This window comes from Thalassophryne amazonica, chromosome 11 (assembly GCF_902500255.1).
Source record: "Thalassophryne amazonica chromosome 11, fThaAma1.1, whole genome shotgun sequence".
Classification (NCBI taxonomy): domain Eukaryota; kingdom Metazoa; phylum Chordata; class Actinopteri; order Batrachoidiformes; family Batrachoididae; genus Thalassophryne; species Thalassophryne amazonica.
The window spans coordinates 88549745-88576981 of NC_047113.1; the positions used below are offsets into that span (position 1 = coordinate 88549745).

Consider the following 27237-nt stretch of genomic DNA (forward strand, 5'->3'; position numbering starts at 1 on the left):
CCTTTGGTTCCTTTTATTTTTCTCTAAAATTATCAACCCCAGGTTTCTGTACATGCAATGACAGAAAATGGTGGGAATGGAAACATATTCACTTCATGATGAGGCTCAGTGGTTTGAACACTGACCTGTGTAAGAGATCAAGTCCCGGTGACCTCCTGGCACTCTGCTCAGCACCCCAAAGCTCAGGAGTACGTTTCGTACTTTATGGTTACAAATGTCTGAGAGGAACAAAGTAGTGAGAAACTTTATTACCCAGCATCCCACCTCACCACAGCTGCTGATGTGTCTTTGAGCTCTCTCTTCTCCTGGGTGTTGTTTTGGGGATGATCATGAACTATGACCTCCCAGCAAAGCCACGCCTTGCCTGCTATATTTAATCACTGTTCACATTTTTAATTAACAAATCATCTTAGTCTTTATTTTATTTTTTAAAACTATGTATTAAGATGCGTTTTTTTATGAAAACTAAATGCTATTAATATAAATAACAGATGTATTTTTTTACATTCTCATTTTACAACATATTATACATCAGCCTAATGGTTAAGTGCACTTGTTTCCAGTGCAGAAGCTTCCTAGTTCAAAATTGACCCCTGTCCATTCTCCATGTAATATGGAGTTGCCTCACGACGTGCATCCGGTGTAAAACTTGTGCCAAATTAAAAATGTACATCCACCTTGGGTCTGCTGTTAGTACCTACACGTGAAAACAAAGGAACAGCCGAAGGGACTTAATATTGGGGGTGTGAATCTTTCAGTACCTCATGATTCAGTTCTGATGATGTCATGAAATCAAAGTGTTGTATGAGGTCTGTGATATAAAAAGCGGTCCTTTTTATTTTTTTCAAAAAATAAATGGATTTGATTCATATGTTTTTACGTCAGACAAGCTTAAACCCTCATGCGCATGCGTGAGTTTTGTCATGCCTGTTGGTGACGTCATTCGCCTGTGGGCAGGCTTTGAGTGAGGTGTGGACTCCCCCTCCCGTCGGAATCTCTTTGTCTGAGAAGCTGCAGGGAGACGGCGCACGTTGCTTTATCAAATTTTTTCAGGACCGGTGAGGGATATCCGTGTGGACACTATTCGAGAAGTTCAGCTGATTTTCGGTGAAAAGTTTAACGGCTGATGAGAGATTGTGGAGTTTCTTTCGCTTTAAGGACAGCCCACAAAGCGGATCGGCGCAGCGCGGTCGGAGGTGGCGTCCGTCTGGTTGTTTCCAGCTGAAAACATCCTAATTTAAGACTCTGTTCACTCAGGTCGTCGTCAGAGAACAGAGACGTGTCAGAAGAGGTCGGCATCAGGAGTTTACCCGGACATTCCACTGTTAAAGGAGATTTTGTGATGAAAGAACGTGCGGACGAATGTGCCGAGTTGGGTCCGTGACGACGCCTCAAATCCATTCGTGCCGCCACAGGAAAAACACCTCCGTGTTGAAAACCATTTGTAAAATTCAGGCGGCTTTTGATGGCTTTCAACAAGTGAGTATCTGAGAAATTGTTTAACAGCTGGGCATGTTCCAACTTGTCCGTTAAGGTTTCCAACGGAGGTGTTTTTCCTGTGGCAACCCCCCCGCGGTCGGGTCCGGCCAGACATGCGAATCTGCCTGCACGTTCTTTCATTACAAAATGTCCGTTAACAATGGAATGTCCGAATAAACTCCTCATGCTGACTTCTTCTGAAAGTTCTCTGTTCTCTGACGACTTACTGGGTCAACAGAGCCTGAAATGTGGAAGTTTTCAACTTGAAACGGCGAGACGCTGCCGCCTCGAAGCACAGATCGCCGTCAGGCGCCGTGGGCCGTCCTTAAAGAGACACTACCAGACCAAAATCTCTCATCAGCCGTTAAAATTTTTACCGAAAACCAGCTGAATTTATCGAATGGTGTCCACTCAGCGGGTCCGGCCCGACATGCGAATCTGCCTGCACGTTCTTTCATTACAAAATGTCCGTTAACAATGGAATGTCCGAATAAACTCCTGATCCCGAATTCTTCTGAAAGTTCTCTGTTATCTCACGATGTCTTGGGTCCACAGAGCCTGAAATTAGGAAGTTTTCAGCTTGAAACAGCGAGACGACGCCGCCTCGGAGCTCAGATCGCCGTCAGGCGCCATGGGCCGTCCTTAAAGCGACACTAACAGACCAAAATCTCTCATCAGCCGTTAAAATTTTCACCGAAAACCAGCTGAATATCTTTTTATCTATTTATCGAATGGTGTCCACTCAGTTGTGCCTTACAGGTTTTGAAAAAAATTTTATCAAACAAAGCAGCAGTCTCTGAGCCATTCCTAAACAATGAAAAAATCGATGAGAGGGTGGGCCACTCCTCACTCAAAGACTGCCCACAGGTGAATGACGTAACCGACAGGCATGAAAAACTCTCGCATGCCCACGAGGGTTCAAGCATGTCTGATGTAATCACACGTGATTCAAATCCATATAGTTTTTGAAAAAATAATAAGGTCCGTTACTTTTCTCACAGACCTCGTATATTTGAAAAAGGCAACATAAATGAAAGTATTCATTTTCCACAGCGCTGTAGGAGCGCAGGTCTTTTGAAATGAAACAGGCGATGGATCAAGTTACTCTTTATTCACATTCAGAAATGCCTGGAAGTTTGTTAAAGTGGAGCAGAATAAAATACATTGAGATTTGTGTTTTTATATCTATTCTATGAAACACAACTTGAACCAGTTCAAGTTAAATATGATGCAAATTTCAGGGCCCCTTCACACAGTGCAAAAATGTACAGCTCCAGGGTGACTCGTATGAGCACACCACGAAACATTGCACTGATGGGCAGGCGTGCACAATGCCGGTGCGATGGTTCATGTATGCGGGAACACAGCGCCAGCAGCTGCACAATGCTGTGAAGAAAAAATGAATAAAATTTTTTTTTAAAAATACATGCTGCGACGGTTCCGTGCACACGGGAACACAGCAGCTTTTCACAGCAGCTGCATGATGTGATTGAAAAAAAAATACATGCCACCCACAGGAATCGAACCCACGCCTTCCAAAAGCTCTAATTTTCAGTCAGAAAATTTTCCACTGAGCTACTGCCACTGTCCTGTGGAAGGTGCAGGAAAATGCCTGATATCAGAAAGGACATGAACATACTTAAAAACAAATAAATAAATAAAACCACACACCATATAAAAACATTGCATTTATCAAGTGGGCAATACAAATATGATCTGCCTGTTCCTCTGTAGATTACCCATGGTCACTGATGTACAGTCATGAAATGACATGAGTGAGAAGCAGTGTGCTCTCACCATGTCCACATCTGCTGGCATGTGTCCAGCGGGCCCACGCGCATGTCCTGCTGGTGCACCGCAGGACTTACACCGCATCATGTGGTACAGAGCTCACTCGCTGTGTGTTATGATCTGATGGGCCATTTCAACCTAGGGGCAGCCTGTCAATGGGCTGTCCGTTGCCAAGTGATATGTTTGTATTTATGTCCATGTGATGACAGCAAGCAGACACATGTGCGTCGCACTGGGCAGTTGTTATTCCATGTACGTCCAAACACAGTACATGATGTCCAGCTGTGATGTCCGGATCGACAGTTCTCCACAGCTGCTTCTGTCGGCGGCCACACCTCCTGTCAGTTTAGTGCACACACCAAAGCCACACTTGTGGGGCACTTAGACAACTGTCACTGCCAGCATGACAATGATTGTCTGCTGACCGTTGTCATGTTAATAGTGTGAATGGCCACACATTTTCTAAGTGCCATGCGAGCGGTGTTAGATGTTCATGTGTGTCACCTGGAATTTGGTTGACACCTGCCGTGAGAGGAATCGATGGGTTCGCACAGCACACACTGTCTTTCAGCTGCTGGTGTGCGCAAATAGTTGTAGCAACAGGTGTATGAGGGAGCTACGATTCTGCAAGTTTTGCACACGATTCCTGCTTCATGTGCACTTTATGCACAAATCAACCAAATTCACACTATGTGTGAAGGGGCGCTCACATTTTATTATTTTGTGTCAAATGTCATGTCATTTGATATTAAATATTAGTCATGAATTCCATTTAAAATGTTAAAAAAAACATTAATGATGGATGGCAACATCATTTGATGCTGTGTTGAAATACATACATACAGTATGTTTAATCTGTGAGTAGCAGAGAGCTGCATCAGGCACTTAAACAATGTGTGACAGAGTAATTGTAAACTTTTTAAAAATATTTTTCATTAAATGTTTTTGAATTATATCACAGCTCTTGTCATTAGCAATGGACATATTTACTCTACAGCTGTTTTTTTTTTTCTTTTTTTTTTTTTTTCTTTTTTTTCCATGCAAATTATAGCATCTCATACAACCTGACTCCATACAGATTAAAAATCATTGTAGGCAGTGCTGCTTTTCAGCAAATATCTCATCCCTGAAATCTTACTTTGGAACACTTTATAATAAGTTGGTCACGTTATCTTACTCCATTGAGATGCAGTGCGCGGCTGTATCTCAGGAGGGCTGAGTGATTCGACACAAGTGTGGATCAGTACACTTTGACTTTTAGGTTCCTAGTTTGGAAGGAAAAAAGTACGTAAACAAATTCCATTTCTTTTCCCAATCTTTCTGGATGGAATGATGCAGGTTGGTTTGCTGTTGTATGCTCTCCACTCCAACGGCCCCTCGCACACAGAGCAGGCTGACTCCTCCTCCTGCAGCAATCGGGAGACAGAGAGAGAAACAACTCACTGAAATGTTGGTGTCTGAGTTTACAGTAATAAGGAGAGACAAAACACAGACAATCTAATTTTAAAAATCAATTTTTGAACATTTTTAATATATTTTTAATCATTAAGGATAAGAATTGCCATTCTGATGTAAATCTTTTTTTTTAACAACCCTACTTACTATACACCGGAAAATGTGAAATTTTGTCCTGAAATAACTTAATATTGGATTGATTTTTTTTTTTTAATCAACAACAATCCATTTAAAAAAATCTTTAAGGCTTATGACACATTCCATGATATTTCTGTGAACTCAGTGGGCAGGAGAGCATTTTTTTCTGTTTACTCCGTAGACTTCCTGTCACTGTTAAGCTTATGATGGTTTTAGTGATCAAACTTAAAAACTTAAACTGGACCAAACACAATATTTTTCCTCATTGACTGTAAAGGTAAACCGAAAATAATCTAAAATTCCACCACATGCAGAAAAAAACTGTTTCTTCTTTAAGCAGCACTGCTTTGTAGTCTTTAATCTGTCTTGATATATTCCCTTGGCACTTCATGTATGTGGTGAATCAGTTTGTAAATGTGTAAAAAGAAAACCTTCTGTTTCCTGTGCTTCTGTGTACAGACACTTTGAAACATGAATGTTTTGTTGGCAAGAGGGTCAAACAGTTACACTCCCCCACCTCCATCCACTGGAACATTCTGACTTAAATACTGTGAAAGCACACTTTATGAAGAGTCTTGTTACTCCACATGAATCTCAACAAGCTGTGGAGGCACTTCAAGAGATTTTTCTTCAATGTAAGTGTATTTTATTGTGTGTTTGCTTTTACTCTGCCACATTAAGCTCTATATTGTTTTGGATCTCCCAGAGTCCAATTACACTGAACATTGAAAATATGTTTGAATGCTGTTTTACATATCAGTTTTCCTGTGCTGAGCAGCGTTGAGACCCCAAAATATGAATAAATCAGTCCAGCAAAACTTTTGCCATAATTCGTTACAAACAAATATGCATAAATGCATCTATTTGTGCTGAATGAATCATGTGGCAGTGTGATCTTGCTCATATTCATGCATATAATCCCTTATAGCAACCTTGTGTTTAGGTCAGGTTTGGGAACATACACAAGTGAAATGTGTGTCCACAACAATAATTCTGTGGAACTGCCTCATGTCCTGTATAGCAACCATCCTGGCAGACAACCAGTCCATCCTCACCTTTAAAAAGTAACCATCTATCTGCTGCAGTGGGGTGAAAGCACCTGTGTGCATCATCATGGCCAGAGAAATGTGCCATATGGCTGACGTTCCCTCACAATGCAAGTGATACTCGTCACATCCGTCTCCCAAAGTATGCTTTTGTTGGACACAGTCATTGCAGTGGTACCCAAGGATTTTCCAAAGAGACCTAGTAGACCTAGAGACCTAGACTGTCCTTCTGTTTTGTATTTGTTATAGACCTGATAGAAGCCACATAGAAGTAATGATGGCTGTTATAGGAAGATGCAGGTTTATTGCACAAAAACAGTGAACACAAATATCCAAAAGTTGAGTTCTGATTGCAGATACAGGGTGGCAATAACAACTTAAAAAGGCTATCGCAGACGACAGGCTGACTAGGTAGCTGTCACAGCAAGGTCAGTACACAGAAGAGCAGTTTGTGGAATAATAGTCTTTCTGGGTGGAAGAGCAGAACATTGATCTGATTAACAGGCACAGGTCAGTATTCAAAAAGGCAGTCTGACGAAACAAGTCCAAAGTCCAGCAAGCAAGCTCTGATTTTAAAAGGCAGCAAAGTGGTTATACATCAAGATCTGGAACACAAAGCAAAAATAGAATGCAAGAAAGCAAGGGCACAACCTATGACAATCTGGCAAATAGTGACAGGAAGGAAGCTTCTTTAAAACCTGTTAAATCCATTGCCTGTTTCCAGACCCCTGCTTGACACAGAAACTAAAAGGATTATTTGTATTATGTTGGTATCTGTTGGGTATTTTCTCCTCCAAACATTCCTTAAAACCTTTAACAAGACAAACAGAGTCAAGAAACACCAGTGAGACAGAAAATCAAATATTACGCGCGGAGTGCGGCCAGGCTGTACACCAAGGCTACACTCAAGTCTGGCCTGCTTTTCCGCTCTTTTTATTAAGAGACGCCCTCATCACATAAACAAGAAACTTGTCCTAAGGGTGGGGGTAATGACGCAAGACAAGTTTCTTCCATAACATAAACGCATACGTCAAGTGCAGCTGTAAGGAAGAACACTTCAGGTCAGCACATCTCGTTCGTCTGTTGCAGGTATCAGCTGTTCTGCATCTGCCTGAAGTGTCCTGTCTTCCACACTCCTTCACACTAAACACCACATCACAATAGTCAAAACGTTCTCTTGCTCCCAGTCGTTAGAGGCTGCGAAAACAAAGTTATGTTATAACAATAAGTACATCCAGTCCTTCATTCCCAGCTCAGATTGACCCCAGAGTGCTAAAACAAAATTGAATTCTCAGGATTGCATTAAGACAGGTGCAAAACAGCACATCTCCGTTCTCATGAGAAAGAAGACAAAGCTAAAACAAGGTTGAATAACACATACATTCTCAGGGTGAAGTGCAAAACAGCACAACACCGTTCTCATGAGAAAGAAGACAAATGTACAAACGTTTAACAGTGATAACATATATACAAAATCTTTAACATTCCCCTCCTGTTTATCGCCTGTTAAACATACAGTAGGCATCACTCAGCTTAGCACTTCTTTTTGAGATTTTCACTAAGAGGTTCATCATGGTATGTTTTCTCTATAGGCTTACACCCCAGAGGTGATGTCATCATTGTCACCATCATCGGTGTCTGGGTCATCATACTTCCATTGGTCTGGGTACAGGTCAGGAGAGCCATCGTCCTCCTTGTCGTCATCTGTCCCCAGAAGTGGATATGATGCTGGACCCCCTCCTGGTCCTGGACTTATTGCTGTGGTTATCATTCTATTTACAAGGCCTCGGAGACATGGAATACAACAACATCCACACAATGTTAGAATTGCAGCAAATACTGCTATAGACACTAATAGTGAAGAAATCAAAGACCTCCATTTTCCCATCCCTTCCAGCCACCAATCCCAGCCTTCGGTGTTTACTCCACTGTGCTCTTTCATCTTCCTGTTCAACGTTCTCAGCCCGTCAATGGCTTGAGTGAGACTGCCGTCTGCAGCTGTGTTGTTGGGAATGAATGTGCAGCATTGTTCTCCGAACATGGCACAAACACCTCCTTGCTCTGCCAACAACATATCCAGAGCAATGCGATTCTGGAAGGCCATAAGGGACGTGGCTTCTAACTGTGAATGGACAGCCTTAAATCCTTCCTCAGTCCAATTTCCTATATCCTGCATAAATCCCTCGATATCGACATGTGGCGATGGTATCATGTCGACTGCTGCTTTGATATTATCAGCATTCCATGTTCGATATACGAGCATGGTTGATCGCTGTCCTGCTGTTCCTGCACGAGGATTTGGTACTTCTATCATAGGATAGGCACCTCCCTGATCACTATGTTCCACCATGGGAGGGGCTGTAGGCACTTTTGCTTGACTGCGTGTTTGTGGTTTTTCTGGTTTTTCACTTTTTACCTTAGGTTTTACTGCCAAATCATACTGTGGTGGCGGTACATCGTCATCCTCTGGTAGAGGAGATAAAGGTGTTGTTGTCACCGATGATCCAGCCAGCGGTGATTGTTGAGGCTGTTCTGGTTCTCTGTGCTGAATTATCACATCTTCTTCTGCCTTACCTACAGCTTTCTTTTTCCTTGCTTTCTCTAATCGTCGCTTCTCTGCTCCCTTCTGTCTGTTCTCTGGTATTCCAAATCATGGAATGATGTCTTTGCACAATGCCTTAGCCACTGTAAGTGCACCTGCATGTTTTGTAGGGAACAATTCTACCCATTTTGAGAAGGCATCAATTATGACTAAACAAAATTCCTTCCCTTCATGTTTACTCAGCTGTATATAATCCATATGAATCACTTGAAAGGGATATTGTGGTGTTGGAAATTTGCCTCTTTGGGGTCTCAAATTGCCTTGTGAGTTGTGTTTTGCACATGTCATGCATGCTCTACAATGCTGTTTTGCATATGCATCGAACCCATAAAGACAAAAAATAGATTGCAATTGCGATATCATACCCCCTGATGAGACATGCGTCACGCCATGGCTCATAATAGCTGCCCATTTAAACATATTTTTTTGGCAATATGGGTTTCTTTTGTGGTCATATCCGGAGGGGTGTCATATAGGAGAAAAATAGAAAGAGCTGTTGCCGCCTTTGCGGTTTTGTCAGCAACGTCATTTCCTTTTGAAACACTGTCAGAGCCTTTGGTGTGAGCCGCACATTTGCATATAGCAATTTGTTGAGGCAACTTCACAGCTTGCAGTAGGGCAGTTAGGAGAGTGGCATGAGTCACTGGCTTTCCAGATGATGTCACCATTCCACGCTCCTCCCACAGTTTTGCAAACACATGCACTGTGCTGAAAGCGTACTGGCTGTCTGTATAAATTGATACAGCCGTACCTTTAAACAGATAGCAAGCTGCAGTTAAAGCAACTAATTCAGCTGCTTGTGCTGAAAATGACGATGGCAATGAAGCAGAATCCAATACTTCTGAATTTGTGACAACAGCATATCCAGATTGTGTTTGTCCATAAGCTTTGTCAGTGGAAGAACCATCCACATACACAATTGTACTGTTTGGGATGGGTGTGTCCTGGAGGTCTGGGCGTGCTTTCGTACAGACCGTAGCTACATCAAGACAATTGTGCGGCTCACCATCCTCAGGTAAGGGTATCAATGTGGATGGATTCAATGTCGTACAGCGCTCTACCGTAAGGTGTGGTTGTGATAATAGCAAGGACATGCACGAAAGATGTCTTGCTGGGGACAAAAGGCTCATTTTTGTCTGCAACAGAAGTGCAGAAACTGCATGTGGAACTTCCAGTGTCAACTGATGGAATAGAACAACATTACTGCTACTTTGAACAGCCATAAAGGCTGCAACAACAGCCTGTACACATGGTGGTAGAGCACTTGCCACTGCATCCAATTTAGATGAGTAGTAGGCAACTGGCCTTAATTTTGAGCCATACACTTGAACCAAAACACTAGTCATGGACTCATTCTTACAATCAGCTGTTTGAATGAATGGTTTACTATAATCTGGTAGTGCCAAAACTGTGGATGACACTAATGTTTGTTTTACTTTTACAAAAGCTTCCTCAGCTTCTTTGTTCCATTCCAACACGGTTGACATTGAAATATCATCCTTGTACATCAAATCAGAAAGTGGACTAGTCAATTCTGCATAGCAGGGAATCCATGCCCTGCAGTAATTAGTCAGTCCAAGAAATGACATCATCTGCTTTTTGGTTTGTGGTTTTGGAGCGTGCAAAATTGCTTCCTTCCTGTCAGACAGGATAGTACGCCCTGTGGCTGATAATTCATGTCCTAAATATTTACTTTATCCCTACACAACTGAACTTTGTTTTTACTCACTTTGTGGCCATTATCAAATAAGAAACATAATAATGCTACTGTGTCAGTTATGCAGTTTTCTCGTGTGTCAGAGGCAATCAGAATGTCATCAACATACACTAATAGTTGGCTATCTGCCGGTGGAACGAAATTGGCTAAACATGCTGACATGACTTGAGAATAAATAGTTGGACTGTCTGCGTAACCCTGCGGTAATCTGGTAAATGTATATCGTTGTCCTTTAAAGGTAAAAGCAAACCAGAATTGACTATCTGGGTGTACTGGTACAGAAAAAAAAAAAAAATGCATTACTGATATCTATTACAGAAAAATATGTTTAAATGGGCAGCTATTATGAGCCATGGCGTGACGCATGTCTCATCAGGGGGTATGATATCGCAATTGCAATCTATTTTTTGTCTTTATGGGTTCGATGCATATGCAAAACAGCATTGTAGAGCATGCATGACATGTGCAAAACACAACTCACAAGGCAATTTGAGACCCCAAAGAGGTCTCAAATTGAGACCAGGGGAGCTCGCCCTCCCGTGAAATTTAACTAATGTCCTGCCTTAGGGGACTCCGCCGTCCCTGCCAAATTTAACTACCTTTTTACAGTGCACGTATTTCTACCCGGGATTTCCTTTACGTATTAAAACAGAGGAGTCCGTATCCTCCTTCCGGAATTTAACTACTTGCGTCCCTCGCAACCGTAGAGGAGTCCGCCCTCCTTACAGAGTTTAACTGTGTTTCATTAACAGACGATTCTGTATCATCGCTTACGGAGTTTAACTGTTTTATGTGATCACTTTTATCCCCTACCGGTACGCGTATATAAACAGAGGAGTCCGCACCCTCCTTACAGAGTTTAACTGCTTTGCATTAACAGACGATTCTGTATCATCGCTTGCGGAATTTAACTGTTTATGTGATCTGATCACCACTCACTCAGTACTGTTTACAAAGAAATTCTACTCACTGACTCGACTTCCTGTCTGTCTTCTTCGGGAAAATCTCGTCAACCAGACGATGCCAACGGTGGTCGACAATTGCAGACACGATCAATCGATCGATCAGACCTTGGCCAAGGATTTACGTCTGGACTTGACGACCTCCGCTGGACACCTCCGGTATTGTTGAGATCCCGGACGTAGCCCCCAGTCAATGTTGGGTATTTTCTCCTCCAAACATTCCTTAAAACCTTTAACAAGACAAACAGAGTCAAGAAACACCAGTGAGACAGAAAATCAAATATTACGCGCGGAGTGCGGCCAGGCTGTACACCAAGGCTACACTCAAGTCTGGCCTGCTTTTCCGCTCTTTTTATTAAGAGACGCCCTCATCACATAAACAAGAAACTTGTCCTAAGGGTGGGGGTAATGACGCAAGACAAGTTTCTTCCCATAACATAAACGCATACGTCAAGTGCAGCTGTAAGGAAGAACACTTCAGGTCAGCACATCTCGTTCGTCTGTTGCAGGTATCAGCTGTTCTGCATCTGCCTGAAGTGTCCTGTCTTCCACACTCCTTCACACTAAACACCACATCACAATAGTCAAAACGTTCTCTTGCTCCCAGTCGTTAGAGGCTGCGAAAACAAAGTTATGTTATAACAATAAGTACATCCAGTCCTTCATTCCCAGCTCAGATTGACCCCAGAGTGCTAAAACAAAATTGAATTCTCAGGATTGCATTAAGACAGGTGCAAAACAGCACATCTCCGTTCTCATGAGAAAGAAGACAAAGCTAAAACAAGGTTGAATAACACATACATTCTCAGGGTGAAGTGCAAAACAGCACAACACCGTTCTCATGAGAAAGAAGACAAATGTACAAACGTTTAACAGTGATAACATATATACAAAATCTTTAACAGTATCATAACAAAAGTGGCACATGTGACAGTCCTGCAGAGGTTTGAGAGTCAGTATATATGTTACTGGGTCAGAGTAAATGAAGATAGTACACAACAACAACAACAACAAAATTCAGTTCCCCCTTAAAATAGTACACTTTTAGAATTAATTGCCCATTGAAATGATGGAGCTGCAACCCAAAACCTCTAGCAAACCTTATTACAACTTCTGACCACTACCTGCACACCAAAATGTGAACCAGAGATTTTCTGGAGAAGTATTTGTAGAGGAATATTTAGGCAAATACTACAAATTGGTCATTTTGGGGACATGTGGTACAATATGTGCCCCCGTGCGTAATGCTCAGCATAACTCTGAAAATACAATGAATGTTACAAAGGGCATTATCCCAGGAACCTATTGGTCTATTTGGATGATTTACACCTATAATGAACTGTCAGAGCCAATAGAATCTAGAGGCAGTCCCCAAATCTACAAATGTAAGTCCCTGTCTTAATCCCCTTTGTATTCCATCTCCCAGAAAGTTGCCGAAAACTATCCGTAATCATTTCTGTGTGACACAGGGGCATGGGATAATCCATTTCTATTAGATTTATCCATTGGAACGTGATTTATGATGACAAAACAGGGAAGGCAGGACATAATTTATGATTATGGCTGTATGAAGTGAAGTTTATTATGGTATTTTTTTAAAGTGTCGGTTCAATGAATTTTGGACGTAGATTGATAAACCTTATACCGTTGTCATTTGTTAGCCTTGTATAGTGCCAAGCACTCCAGTACCCATGCGTGAGGTGTTGAGTCATAGGCCTTCCTGTAGTCAATCCAGGCTGTGCTCAGGTTGGTCTGCTTGGTCTTCGAGTCCTGGTGTACTGCTTGGTCAACAAGTAGCTTGTGCTTTGATCCTCTGGTATTGTTTCCAATATCTTTCTGAGCTGTGCTCATGTGTTGACTCATATGCCTACTCACTTGGTTGGTGTGATGCCTGATAGGAGCTTCCATGTTGTGGAGAGGTCGGTAATTGAGTGGCAGTTTGAGGGTGTCATACCCTTGTGGGGATCCTTCATGATCAGGATTGTTCTGCCCTGTCTTCTGCCCTGTTGTTAGTTACTCACCCATTTGTACTGCCAGGTGCACATAGAGCACTATTAGCCTCTTCAGCCAGTTGGTGTGGATCATATCAGGCCATGGTGCTGTCCAGCTCTTCATCCCTCAGACTTGTTATGGGATGTCTGCCATTGTGATGTTGATTGGTTGTTCTGGGAGGTGGCTGTGGTGTGCTCTTAAGCCCCTTTCACACCAGGCCTGCTTCAAATTGCATATGCTGCTTATCTAATAATGCAGGAATGTCTGCGTCAGTTGCACACAGCAGACTGGAGAGCAGACTGCCTGGGCATGCAGATGGAGTTGATACATTGGAAAAAGTCAGAATACATAATTTCCAGGAGTTCATGTGCTTTATTACTGATTACTCTTATCTGATTACTCTTCTGGTTGATCGTTTTGCCTGTGCCATGCTGCAGGTGTGTGCTCTGATGTGTGTTCTAGTTTTTCTAAAGCCCTTTCACATTGGCGTATTCGTAGAGCTGCGTATTGCGGCATTGTGTTTCATTTAAGTACGCCCAAAATGTGCGCGTACTCAGCCTTTTTCAGTGTTCGTTTCATACTTGCAGCTGCGTGTGTTCGCTTTTTAATGTGTGCACACAGTCGCGTGTGCCATGCCACCACGCCAAACCAGTTCAGGGCTATTTTCTGCCTCTGTGGAAGTGCGCTCTGTTATTTTAAAGAGTCACAGCTCTTTTCAGGTTTAATCAGACCTGATCAATCAGGGTGTTTGATGAGTGCACTGACATGCAGCGAGTGTGCTTTTATTTTAAAGTCACAGGCTTGATCAGACACAGAGGGAGGGAGAGAGAGGAGAGAGAGAGAGAGAGAGAGAGAGAGAGAGAGAGAGAGAGAGAGAGAGAGAGAGAGAGAGAGAGAGAGAGAGAGAGAGAGAGCGACCGACCTGCTGTTTCTGTTGCATTTCTGGATTTCTGACTTGAGGTTCGATTCCCTGTTCTGATCACACACAGGCGCTGTGGGCTGTGTGATCATGTTTTCAGCTGATTCCTCTGGATTCACGCACTCAGTTTTTGGTTGTGTAGAGAAGTGCAATGTTGCACAGACTTGCATGCAGTAACGCTGTGCTGCGCAGACCTGCTTAAAACTGTGTCCAGCGCTCTACGCCAAAGAAAATTAAACATGTTTAATTTCTTCCCTCCTATGCGCGTAGCCCTCAACAAACTGCTGCGCAGGGAGAAAAAAACTCAACATAGAGCTGCTAAAAGTGGGCGATGATACGCTGCAATGAGCAGCTCTACGAATATGCCAAGGTGAAAGCGTTTTTTGTCCTTGTGCAGCGCTGCAGGTGTGCACTCAGATTTTTCTTCTAGTTTAGATTTGTTCTTATACAGCCCTGCAGGTGTGCGCTCTGATTTCTGTTATACACTCAACAAAAATATAAACGTAACACTTTTGGTTTTGCTCCCATTTTGTATGAGATGAACTCAAAGATCTAAAACTTTTTCCACATACACAATATCACCATTTCCTTCAAATATTGTTCACAAACCAGTCTAAATCTGTGATAGTGAGCACTTCTCCTTTGCTGAGATAATCCATCCCACCTCACAGGTGTGCCATATCAAGATGCTGATTAGACACCATGATTAGTGCACAGGTGTGCCTTAGACTGCCCACAATAAAAGGCCACTCTGAAAGGTGCAGTTTTATCACACAGCACAATGCCACAGATGTCGCAAGATTTGAGGGAGCGTGCAATTGGCATGCTGACAGCAAGAATGTCAACCAGAGCTGTTGCTCGTGTACTGAATGTTCATTTCTTTACCATAAGCCGTCTCCAAAGGTGTTTCAGAGAATTTGGCAGTACATCCAACCAGCCTCACAACTGCAGACCACGTGTAACCACACCAGCCCAGGACCTCCACATCCAGCATGTTCACCTCCAAGATCGTCTGAGACCAGCCACTCGGACAGCTGCTGAAACAATCGGTTTGCATAACCAAAGAATTTCTGCACAAACTGTCAGAAACCGTCTCAGGGAAGCTCATCTGCATGCTTGTCGTCCTCATCGGGGTCTCGACCTGACTCCAGTTCGTCGTCGTAACCGATTTGAGTGGGCAAATGCTCACATTCACTGGCATTTGGCACGTTGGAGAGGTGTTCTCTTCACGGATGAATCCCGGTTCACACTGTCCAGGGCAGATGGCAGACAGCGTGTGTGGCGTCGTGTGGGTGAGCAGTTTTCTGATGTCAATGTTGTGGATCAAGTGGCCCATGGTGGCGGTGGGGTTATGGTATGGGCAGGCGTCTGTTATGGATGAAGAACACAGGTGCATTTTATTGATGGCATTTTGAATGCACAGAGATACCGTGACGAGATCCTGAGGCTCATTGTTGTGCCATACATCCAAGAACATCACCTCATGTTGCAGCAGGATAATGCACGGCCCCATGTTGCAAGGATCAGTACACAATTCTTGGAAGCTGAAAATGTCCCTGTTCTTGCATGGCCGGCATACTCACCGGACATGTCACCCATTGAGCATGTTTGGGATGCTCTGGACCGGTGTATACGACAGCGTGTACCAGTTCCTGCCAACATCCAGCAACTTTGCACAACCGTTGAAGAGGAGTGGACCAACATTCCGAAGGCCACAATTGACAACCTGATCAACTCTATGCGAAGGAGATGTGTTGCACTGCATGAGGCAAATGGTGGTCACACCAGATACTGACTGGTATCCCCCCCCAATAAAACAAAACTGCACCTTTCAGAGTGGCCTTTTATTGTGGACAGTCTAAGGCACACCTGTGCACTAATCATGGTGTCTAATCAGCATCTTGGTATGGCACACCTGTGAGGTGGGATGGATTATCTCAGCAAAGGAGAAGTGCTCACTATCACAGATTTAGACTGGTTTGTGAACAATATTTGAGGGAAATGGTGATATTGTGTATGTGGAAAAAGTTTTAGATCTTTGAGTTCATCTCATACAAAATGGGAGCAAAACCAAAAGTGTTGCGTTTATATTTTTGTTGAGTGTAGTTTATCATTCTTCCCTTGACCGCAGAGCTGCAGCCAGTGTTCATGCGAACCATCCGTGAGTGGACGTGGCGATGTCCTCCGTGAGGAGTATACTGGATGTGGACATCTCCTGTCACTGGCAATCGGGCCGTGAGCAGGACTCAATGGACTTTATTTAACACAACAGTAAGAGAACCTGAGGAGGTGAGCATGAGGCACTGCAGCCAGGCTGGAATTAGCTTCTTTTTTTTCTTTTAATTGTTCACATGTGCTCTTTGAGTGATATGGTTTTACTGCATTGTTTACATGGCATAAAAAGTTCAACAACAATCCTGCATGATTTAAAGCTTGGCAACAATGGAGCACAGCAGGAATCATAAATTGGCATCGGGTAGTGTTATATTGTGTGTGTGTGTGGCATCCAGTCACATTAAGTACCGTTATGTTGTTTCAACTTGCGTGAAAACGATTTCCTTTCCAAGTCCATTGCTTTGCGTCGCCCTTTTAGTCCCTCACAGTTTTGTGCCATTAGACTGCATAAACTCGGCGCTAGGTTGCATTAAGATGGCATCATCATGACGTTGCATGATGCAACTCGAAGCAGGCCCAGTGTGAAAGGGGCTTTAGGTCCACCAGGCACTTATCATGTATCTCAGATGTTTTTCCAGTATTGCTCAGTCTCAGTTCTGGATGGGTCTGTTCTTGTATTAGTTTTCCACTTTCAGCTGGGAGAACACCCTGGATCGATCACTGGAGGACAGGCCATTAATTTTCTTGTCCTCTGCTTCTCTGGTGTATCTCTTTAGCTGAGTAGCCAGAGCTGTGAGCCTTCATTTGGCATTTTCCAGGGCCTCATTTATGGACGTCTTGTTTTGTCCAGAAGTTCTCCGCCTGAAATCCACTCAAAGTTTTGAACACGCCAAAACATTCAGATGGATTTGGTTGACATAAACTGACAATGTGTGCATATTGTGGATGGGAAAACTACTTTTCATAGACAAAAATGAACACAAAGTATAGAATCAGTTCCTCATACATTTCCTTATTTTGACTGGGGTTAAGCTGGACTTAAGTATTAAATACAGTTTGTTCTAACATTCATTGACTTCCAAAAATTTGCAAGTATATTTAAATTTTACATTAACACCATGTTAATTTTAATGTTATCTCCACTTAACACAGCTGTTAGTTGAGACCAGAATGACCAGAAGTATTCCAAACAAGTGTTGAATACGGGTCTGTGAAGCACCAAAGTCTTTGACTTTGTGCAAACAATCTACACAGAGCAGTAGTGGCTTTTTGAAGGTACTACAATTGTTGTATTTAATACTGGAACAATGGAATTTTTTTTTTTGGCGGAGGCAGTTTTATTTTTTTCTAGTGTGTGTGTGGGGGGGGTGTGTGCTTTGGCCCAGAATTAGCCATCATGTTTCTGTTTCACTGACTTGGTGGACAAGCAGAGAATTTTTCACTGCTGGCACAGCCTGCGGTGCAGCATGATCTTTATGTTCAAAGCTTAGCATACTCAGCGGCCTCACTTGGTGGGTGCAAAGACTCTGTCTTCTCATTGTTGACATGCTCTCCATTTGTTTGCTATGTTGACAACAGCAGCAAAGGAGCGAGGTATTGCACTTGCATGACTTTGATGCACGCACTCACTTGCACACACTTCATCGTGATATCCTAGATGATCCCACCCACTGTGTTCCCAGCTGGACGCTGTGCTTTGTTCAACCGGCTGCCATGTGATCTGCGCTGGACGCTGTGTATATAAAATAATTACAACCCCAATTCCAATAAAGTTGGGACATTGTGTAAAATGTAAATAAAAACAGAATACAGTGATTTGCAAATCCTTTTCAACCTATATTCAATTGAAAACACCACAAAGACAAGATATTTAATGTTCAAACCGACAGACGTTTTTGTTTTTGTGCAAATATTTGCTCATTTTGAAATGGATGCCTGCAACACATTTCAGAAAAGCTGGGACGGGGCAACAAAAGACTGGGAAAGTTGATGAATGCTCAACGAACACCTGTTTGGAACATTCCACAGGTGAACAGGTTAATTGGAAACAGGTGAGTGTCATGATTGGGTATAAAAAGTATAAGGTATAAGGTGTGTATATATATATATATATATATATATATATATATATATATATATATATATATATATATATATATATATATATATATATATGTATATATATATATATATATATGGATGTGTGTGTGTGTATATGTGTATGTCTATATATATGTATATATATGTGTGTGTCTGGGTGTATCAATGAATCTAACTAGTAGTGAGTGTATTTATTGAATTCGTGGAACAAGGGGTGGGTCTTGAAAAGTTATGCTTCGACCCACCCCCTTTCGGTCACATGGGTTTTGATTTTGGTCAGTTCTGGAATGTTGTATTTTGTTTTCTGTTTAGCTGTATTGTTGTTTTGTTTTGTGTTTGTAAATATTGTATTTCTTTTTTTTTATTCAACCATGTGTGTCGAAATAAAATAAAATTCAATTCAATTCAATTCAATTCAAAAGGAGCATCCCCAAAAGGCTCAACCGTTCACAAGCAAAGATGGGGTGAGAATCACCACTTTTTGAACAGCTGCGTGAAAAAATAGTCCAACAGTTTAAGAACAATGTTTCTCAATGTTCAATTGCAAGGAATTTAGGTATTCCATCATCTACAGTCCATAATATACTAATCAGAAGATTCAGAGAATCTGGAGAATTTTGTACATGTAAATGGCAAGGCCGAAAACCAACATTAGATGCCTGTGTCCTTCGATCCCTCAGGTGGCACTGCATTAAAAACCAACATCATTGTGTAAAGGATCTTACCGCGTGGGCTCAGGAACACTTCAGAAAACCATTGTCAGTTAATATAGTTAATCGCTACATCAGCAAGTTAAAACTCAACCATGCAAAGTGAAATCCATACATCAAGAACATTCAGAAACACCGCAGCCTTCTCTGGGTCCGAGCTCATTTGAAATGGACAAATGCAAAGTGGAAAAGTGTGCTATGGTCTGATGAGTCCACATTTCAAATTATTTTTGGAAATCATGGACATCGTGTCCTCCGGACAAAAGAGGAAAAAGACCATCCAGATTGTTACCAGTGCAAAGTCTGTGATGGCACCATCAATGCTGAAAGGTACATCCAGGTTTTGGAGCAACACATGCTGCCATCCAAGTAATGTCATTTTCAGGGATGTCCCTGCTTACTTCAGTAAGACAATGCCAAGCTACATTCTGCATGTGTTACAACAGCGTGTCTTTGTAGTAAAAGAGTGAGGGTACTAGACTGGCCTGCCTGCAGTCCAGACTTGTCGCCCATTGAAAATGTGTAGCACATTATGAAGCGCAAAATACGACAACGGAGACATCGGACTGTCGAACAACTACAGTTGTACATCAAGCAAGAATGGGAAAGAATTCCACCTGCAGAGCTTTGAGTGTTGTTAGAAGGAAAAGTGATGTAACACAGTGGTAAACATACCACGGTCCCAGCTTTTTTGAAATGTGTTGCAGGCATCCATTTCAAAATGAGCAAATATTAGCACAAAACAAAAAGGCCTATCAGTTTGATCATTAAATACCTTGTGTTTGTGGTGTATTCAAATGAATATAGGTTGAAGAGGATTTGCAAATCATTGTATTCTGTTTTTAATTACATTTTACAGAACGTCCCAACTTCATTGGAATTTGGGGTTGTATTTCCTAGCGGATTAATCATTTTCTCTGAAAGTTGGCTGCTGAAAATGGCTCTAATCACTTCCTGAATCATAGAGGACCGCTCCAGCAGCAGCTGTTCACACGCGCTGAATTAGTTGGAGAAAACATTTGGAGCCGTCTAAAAAGGTAATCATTTGTCATGTTTACATTGTTGTGGCTTGGTAAAACAGTTGCATGTTCTTTCCTTCTTGTGTGCAGCTGTAAAAGTATGTTTATGTTAGATTTAACATCTCTTTATAATCCTTCAGATGAGCTGCGCTCTGATGCGGTGCGCTGACGCAATCACTCACTCTGTTCACTTCTTCTTTACTCCACTTGACGAGCTGCACGTAGTGCTGGTGAGCAGATCACACCATGTTGCACAACATTTATGCATGAAAGATTTTTTGAAGATTTCAAAATTCTCTTTGCGTAATTGCACGCGCCGGCGCCCCTCTCATTTTCAGTCTACAGCCGTTAAAGACGAGTTTACTCTCCTGCATGACACAGGTCATGCAAGTGTATGCATCAAAGTTGTGCAAGTGCCAGCACACCCGTACAAAGGTGTGTTTCAAATTATGTAATGCAGAAAAATAAATGAATGACTTTTTGGCACATTTTTGTTTTTGTGCACAAATAGGCACATATAATGCTTTTCGGTGCCATTCACAAAAAAGGTTTGAAGATTTCCAAACCACATTTTCAAAGATGACTAGTGGAATCTGAAAGGGAGTAAGTATTTTTGAAAGGTTACTGGACCCCTGTGCCAGTGACTGTCTACTTTTATTATCTATTCTGGATAACCTACAGATTGATATGGGGCACTTTCTTGAAACCGTAAGATTTGAAATATAAATTTCAACATGTTTAGGATATATATTTTGCCAGCATCACTATCTGTGTCCATGTACAAGACACCACCTACATTACCCCAGTACACCCAGCTTTAATTGGGTAGTCCCCTTAGTCGGGGAAGTTGCCTGATGGACTGGCATGTACTCCTCTGAGAGTTGTAGTCACTAATCTGCTTCACACTCTGGTGTGACATACACTGGCATCAATGGGCCTCAGGACCTACATAGGAATTACTTCTTTCTTCTTTGGGAAACTTTCATATGAGTTGATATTATGAATTCTGGCTTATAAAAAGCTTGACAAAACAATTATCAAACCTGTTAAGCACCTACACTGGTAGGTCCAGGGCCTACATTTAAGCTATATGTAGACATAATTTTCCATTGCGAATTGCAATCAGAGTGAAATTGTGTGCATATACACATCTATTTTCACTCCCATCTTTAGCCAAAAATGGATGTAGACGCACACGCAAATTATCATATGCATATAAAGCCTGTCTGTGCCAGACCCATTTCCTCACACAACTCAGGGAGAACAACACAGTAACAAAAACAAACCAATTAAATTTAAGAAAGAATTAAAAAGGAAATGGTCCACTGAATGATGGAAAAAAATGACATGTTCATAGCATTCACAATCATCATAACAAATAAATACAAAATATTAATAAGTGGGCTGATAAAAGTTTGTAGACGGTTACTTCCAGTGTACTTTGGGTAGGGGTGGTGGCAAGAGGTTAAGTGCGTTTGTTTCCAATGCGAAGGTTCCTGGTTCGAGGCCACCCCTGTCCATTCTCCATGTAACATGGAGCTGCATCAGGAAGGTGGAAGGACATTCGACGTAAAACTTGTGCAAAATCAACATGCAGGTCCACCTCACATCTGCTGTGGTGACCTGAAGTGAAACGAGGGAGAAGTCAACTGACTGACTTACTATTTGCAATGCAGCTTGTGAGCGCGTGTATGAGAGAGAGCAGGTGTAATACTTTAATCAGAAGAAAAAATGTGAGCTCTGACATTTGCTGCTTTGCTTTATGTTCATTTCTGTCTCACCTTTTTCAGTGGCAGCTGGCCCACAGGGGGTGCTGGGGCACCGCCCCTCCAGATGTGGAGGGGAAAAACGCTCAAATATATATTTTTTAAAAGTATTATCAATGTCAGTTTTACTTAATAATATGTGCCTTATTAAAACAACATTTCCACTAGCTGACTCTCATTCAACAGTACATTTCCACCAACAAAAGCACAGAACATATCACTTCTCTTCTTGGGCGCTCACTCATCAGCCCCTTGAAGTGCAGCGAAATGCCCAATTGTGTATGTTGCTAAGGAAAAATAATAAATATTTGGCCAATCAGCATCACCAAATTTAATGGCTTGGGTCACCCCTGGATTTATCAAAGTGATGCTGTTTTTGGCAGAAACAGAAACCCCACCGACGTCTGGGTTATATTTATTTATTTTTTGTCTCCATGTGTTTTGCTGGAATAAGTTGAAGAACTTTGGGACTTTTCAATTGCTACTCCTCCTGGTCGTTATGTCCTCGGTGGTTTTCAGCTGCGGATTCGCTTTCGAATCCACTTCAGCTCAGGTGAGCCCACGAGCTGTTAAGGATTTCTTCCTGAATGTTGTTCCTGGTGTGGAAATGAGGATGAAAATTTAAGATAAAACGAATGAGTGATGTTTGTTATTGTTTGTGTGTTTTAGGGGGTCAAAGCTGTGATCTTTATTGGTACAGCGGACTAGTTATAACGGTTAGGGGAGGCCAGGGCTATTTGTAACAGTGTTCAAAGCAGTAAGTCGTGATTCATCAGCACGAAATATACATTACCGTAATCTATTGGTTCATGATATTGTGACAAAACGTGCCTCATTTTCATTGCTGCACGAATTCATTCTAATTCATTTTGTGATGGCTGCACGAAATTAAAAGTGAAGCAAGGGGGTCGGGGTGGTTATGGTTAGGGGAAGGAGTAGGATTAGATTATGGTGATGGTTAGGGTTGGGGGTAGGAGTAGGGTTAGTAATTGTGAGTTTAAAAAAAATCCCGTCACGAAAATTTGACTCACTTTGTAAGCACGAAAAAAAAAAAAAAAAAACATGAGACTGGGCTGGCGATTTTGGTCATAAAATATAGGAGTAGTTTCAACTTGATTTCAGTTTACACGTCATGGGGATCAGCTCACAGAAATATTCTTTGTATTCCACAGTCTTAAACGAATGATTTGCTCAGCTTAAAAACAAAACAAAACAACAACAACAAAAACTAAACTAAAATAGCAATTTGCTTTTTTTTTTTTTAAGAAATTCTAACTCAGCCACGGAGGACACACAAGACGCTTATAGTCAGACAAACTCAAATTTAGCAAATCATTTAAGTTAAATTTAATTAATTTGTTTGGTCCTCTACTCTGTTAATTAATTTTAACCAATTTAATTTAAAGGTTTTGGTGTTATTAGTTAGCCAAATTATTTAAGTTATTCTAGCTTCTTTATTTTGCCTCCATTCTGCTCAGTAATGTTCATGCAAATTATTACCTCAATTTTACCTTAATTCTCTCTCTCTCCCTCTCTCTCTCTCTCTCTTTCTCTCTCTCCCCCTCTCTTTTTCGGAAGGTGGTATGAACATTGTAGCTTGTACATAATGTTACTTTGTCAATTGAGGAATTTTTCCATATACTGAAAGATTCTAAATTTGGTGATATTTTTTATTCTGTTAACCCTCTGGGACCGATGCCATTGTATACGATGGCCAGGACCAAGCTTTGCTAAATTATAAATAACTTTTTATTGATATGAGATAGAAACTTACTTCTTGCTGAAAAGTTAACCCTGCGGACTTTCAATCCACCGTCGGCCATCTTTGTACTCCTCAGAGAAGCTGTGTGATGACATGCACAATGTGAGTGTCCAATTGGAATTGGTTCACCGTCACATGGTTTTCCAAAATTCAATCGTAGGGCAGATTTACCTCACGAGATAAACCAAAGATTGTTTTCAGGAGTGATAGCTTACAAGTTGGCCCGTTTGAATAGCCCCCTAACTCCTCCAATGCACCCTGCGCCATTACACACAGTGAAAGTGAAAACAGACAAACAGCCTCGCATGACAATCTCACATGCTCAAACAAAGAGTGTGTAAGGATCAGGATTGCTCCACTAGTTTGCATTTGAATGTTACTGGATTACTCTGTGGCTCTCTCCCTCTGGTGTAAAGCACTGTTTACCATATCAATGAGGTGAGGTAGAGGGGCCACTCCTCAGACTGGAGCATAAACGCACAGACCATTTTGTATATATTGTTCAAAATGTGCATTTGTGTTTGTTTGAACTTTTTTGTTGTACAGTCTTTCACACAAGACCTCAAATTACCTTTATAAAGTGTCAAACAGTTGTTTATTATAGTTTGCTGTGTGTTTTGAATAAATGTGTGTGGAAAATTATTTTCCGCTTACTTTTATCTTTGTTATTACTGATTGTAAACCTTTATTACACTTATAAAACACAACAAAAGCATATATATTATAAAAGAACAGGTTGTCCTGAAAAAAAGGAGACATAAAACCTGACTGCAGGATTCAGGGAGAGCTGTTAACATAATAAAACATTTATGCCAGGAGAGTGAACTGTCCAAAAAAATGCCCTCGGACCCCAGAGGGTTAAGGGGGTGTCATTGTGAAACCCAGGATCTGTTTGTCTGAAGATAATGGCAGTGCAGTACAGTATTGTGTACTATGTGTGCAATTGGTGTCAAATGGTGAAATGTTTCTTCCTCAAGAACTTGAGTGTTTGTATTTGATACCGTTCCTTTCCAAAGTATAAATGAGGCCTAATATAGCTGTAAATTGTTAACTTTTTCTGTGAAACTATTGATTTTGAGAAGGACATAAATGATTATTGTGGAACTGTAGTCATTTTCCGACTGTTCATTTGAATGCCTGTACTGGACTAGACAGGGAAATCTACTGGCACACCAGCTCCACCAAGATTTGTTTCACCAGCCGCCACTGGCTTTTTTATTTCTTTTTTTTTCCAATTCCACTTCATCATTTCAAGCATCATAAACAACATGTTTCAGCATGGTCTGATGTACTGTATGTGTGAAGTACACACACTGTGACCAGACATTCTTCCTTTGTAAATAGCAGTTCATCTGTAGGTTCACCGGTTTGTGGGTGTGCACACTGTTTATAAATGAGGCCCCTGGTCTAGGTGGCACACGAAACTCCATTATTCTGGTTTCCCAACGACTAAAATTCACCTTGTGTCTCAGGTATAAAGCTGTCTGTATTGACCCAAACTCCCCCAACCCCCCCAACCCCCCCCCACACACACACACACACACACACACACACACACACACACATACACACACGGTCTTTTTCCATCATCCTTCCTCTTTTCAAAATGTCAAAGTGTAAAACAAATATCTTCCACCACCAAATTCTGCAGATTTACTTTTGAAAGTGTTGATCAGAAAGATGAAAAAAAAGCAGATGGACTCTGATATAGATAATTTGTAAGCAATATTTCAGTTACTTTTAGAAAACACAGATGACAGTGTTCTATGCCAGTAAGTAAAGACACAGTTTGACTCACTGTGTTCTTTAATGAAACCGCTCAAAAACCACACCACGAGGACAACGAGAGGAGCCCTGGAATCATTTCAACACAGCTCGCTCCTGCCGCATTCTGCGCGATTTTCAATATTCGTACATGAATGTTGTCTGAGTTCATGTGCTCCACCCTGAGGTGAGAACACGACCCACATACCTCATGTCTGCAGCTCGACCACATGGTCACCTGGGAATGAAGTGCTGTACACGGCCTGGAGAGGTGGAAGGAAGAACAAAACCACAGGAACCACAGAGTAAGATTAAGGACAAAAAGACAGACGTTTGTTTTTCTTTAGTTCATGGAGATAACTGTATGTGGGGTTAATTTGGACAGAGATCCATATTTTGTCTGATCTCACAACAAAGCCTTTGGTTATCAGTTCTAATAGCTCTCTTCATACTTGCTTATGATCAAATCTTCTTCAGCACTTTGGCTAAAGACTTTTATCTAGATCACAGAAAGCAGGAGGAAAGAGCAACGCACAGGAAAGTTACTTGATGCTTTCTGATGAATATGAGCTCATCATCTGTGGACTCACGAGTAGAATTTGAACCAAAATTTGAAAATTAAGTGATACAAAGACTAATCGTACATCTGTTGTCTATACCTGCTTAACGTGTTTCAGGATGTTGGGGAGTTTGTATTGCACTCATTCAGACAATGATTCACTCTCACCATTTCACTTAAGCTGTACATTTTAGATTGTTTGAGGATGCTGAACACTGACTCATGTACCTCCCAACCACTGCACCACTCTGACGCCGAATAAAAGTTTGCACGTGCACTCAGAGAAGCACTTTCTCTTTTTAAATCATGTGGACAAGAATCCCTGAAGGTAACTTATCAAAATCCTTTTCAACCTCATTGTATTAATATGGTATTGAAGCAGTGTACTATGTCATTATTCACAATTTCAACACAAAAAATAATTGGAGAAATGTGACACGCTTGAACCATTTGCTTGGATAAATATGAAAAGACATTGATATAATATTTACATAATATTTATATGGGCTAACCATAATACATATGTTTTACTGCAAAGTTCCTGAGCACTTCATCCAGCACACTATTTGAGTGATACATTATCAAAGGGAGCATCATTTATATTTTAAATTTTATTTTGTAATTGTATCTATTTTCAGAGTCTTGCAGCAGAAAAGTTCATAAAATAAACCTATGTTCATTCCATTTTTACCAGAGGGCATCAACTATGGCCATCGGTATTGCAAAGACTTTGCATCCCTCCATCTGTCCATCCGCCTGTCCTCTTATCAGTCTGTCTGTGCTCTGCAAAAGTCTTAGTCAAATTCACAGGGAACATTCTTGGAATACAGACCTTGGACAAGTTCACAGATTGCTAACTTTGACCTATTTTAAGAGGTAAAGAGGTTAAAAAGTTGCATTCTGTTTCATTCTGTTCTTTTTTTTTTTTTCTTTTTCTTTTTTTTTTTTTTGAGGGGCAGGGGTGACAGCCAATCAGAGTAGAGAAGTATGTGACATCAGTGGTTGGTTTCGATAGCTGCAAACTCAGTTTCGTTTTGTGTAAATATAACCTCTTTGTCATATATTATGTAAAAGCTAGTGAGAAATAAACACTTCTAAAACTGAAAACGTTGTTTTGGAACCTGGTAACACATCTGAAGTGATGTACAAGACATTTTGCGGATGTTAGTGTGTTGACGTCAGAGACTGGTCTATCTAGCTGCAAACTCCATTTCGTTTGCGTGCAAATGTAACCTCGTTGTTGTATCTATATACATAAAGGGCTACATCTATCTGTCTGCCTGTCTGTCCCAGATAAACTCCCAAACGATAAAATGTAGCCCTAAAAAAACAGATATATTC

The 27237-nt window shown here is 41.4% G+C and overlaps 1 protein-coding gene and 1 long non-coding RNA gene across 2 annotated transcripts in view; one reads left to right on the forward strand and one right to left on the reverse strand.

The window, feature by feature from the left end:
- Positions 1–27237, forward strand: part of il1rapl2 (interleukin 1 receptor accessory protein-like 2) — a 1327545-nt gene that overhangs the window by 376837 nt on the left and 923471 nt on the right. The window lies entirely within an intron of this gene.
- Positions 12290–27237, reverse strand: part of LOC117520998 — a 20281-nt gene continuing 5333 nt past the window's right edge. The window contains exons 2-3 of the long non-coding RNA XR_004563844.1: positions 23884–23886; positions 12290–12303 (exon numbers count right to left, since the gene is read on the reverse strand). This is a non-coding gene — a long non-coding RNA (uncharacterized LOC117520998). The remainder of the gene's footprint in view (positions 12304–23883; positions 23887–27237) is intronic.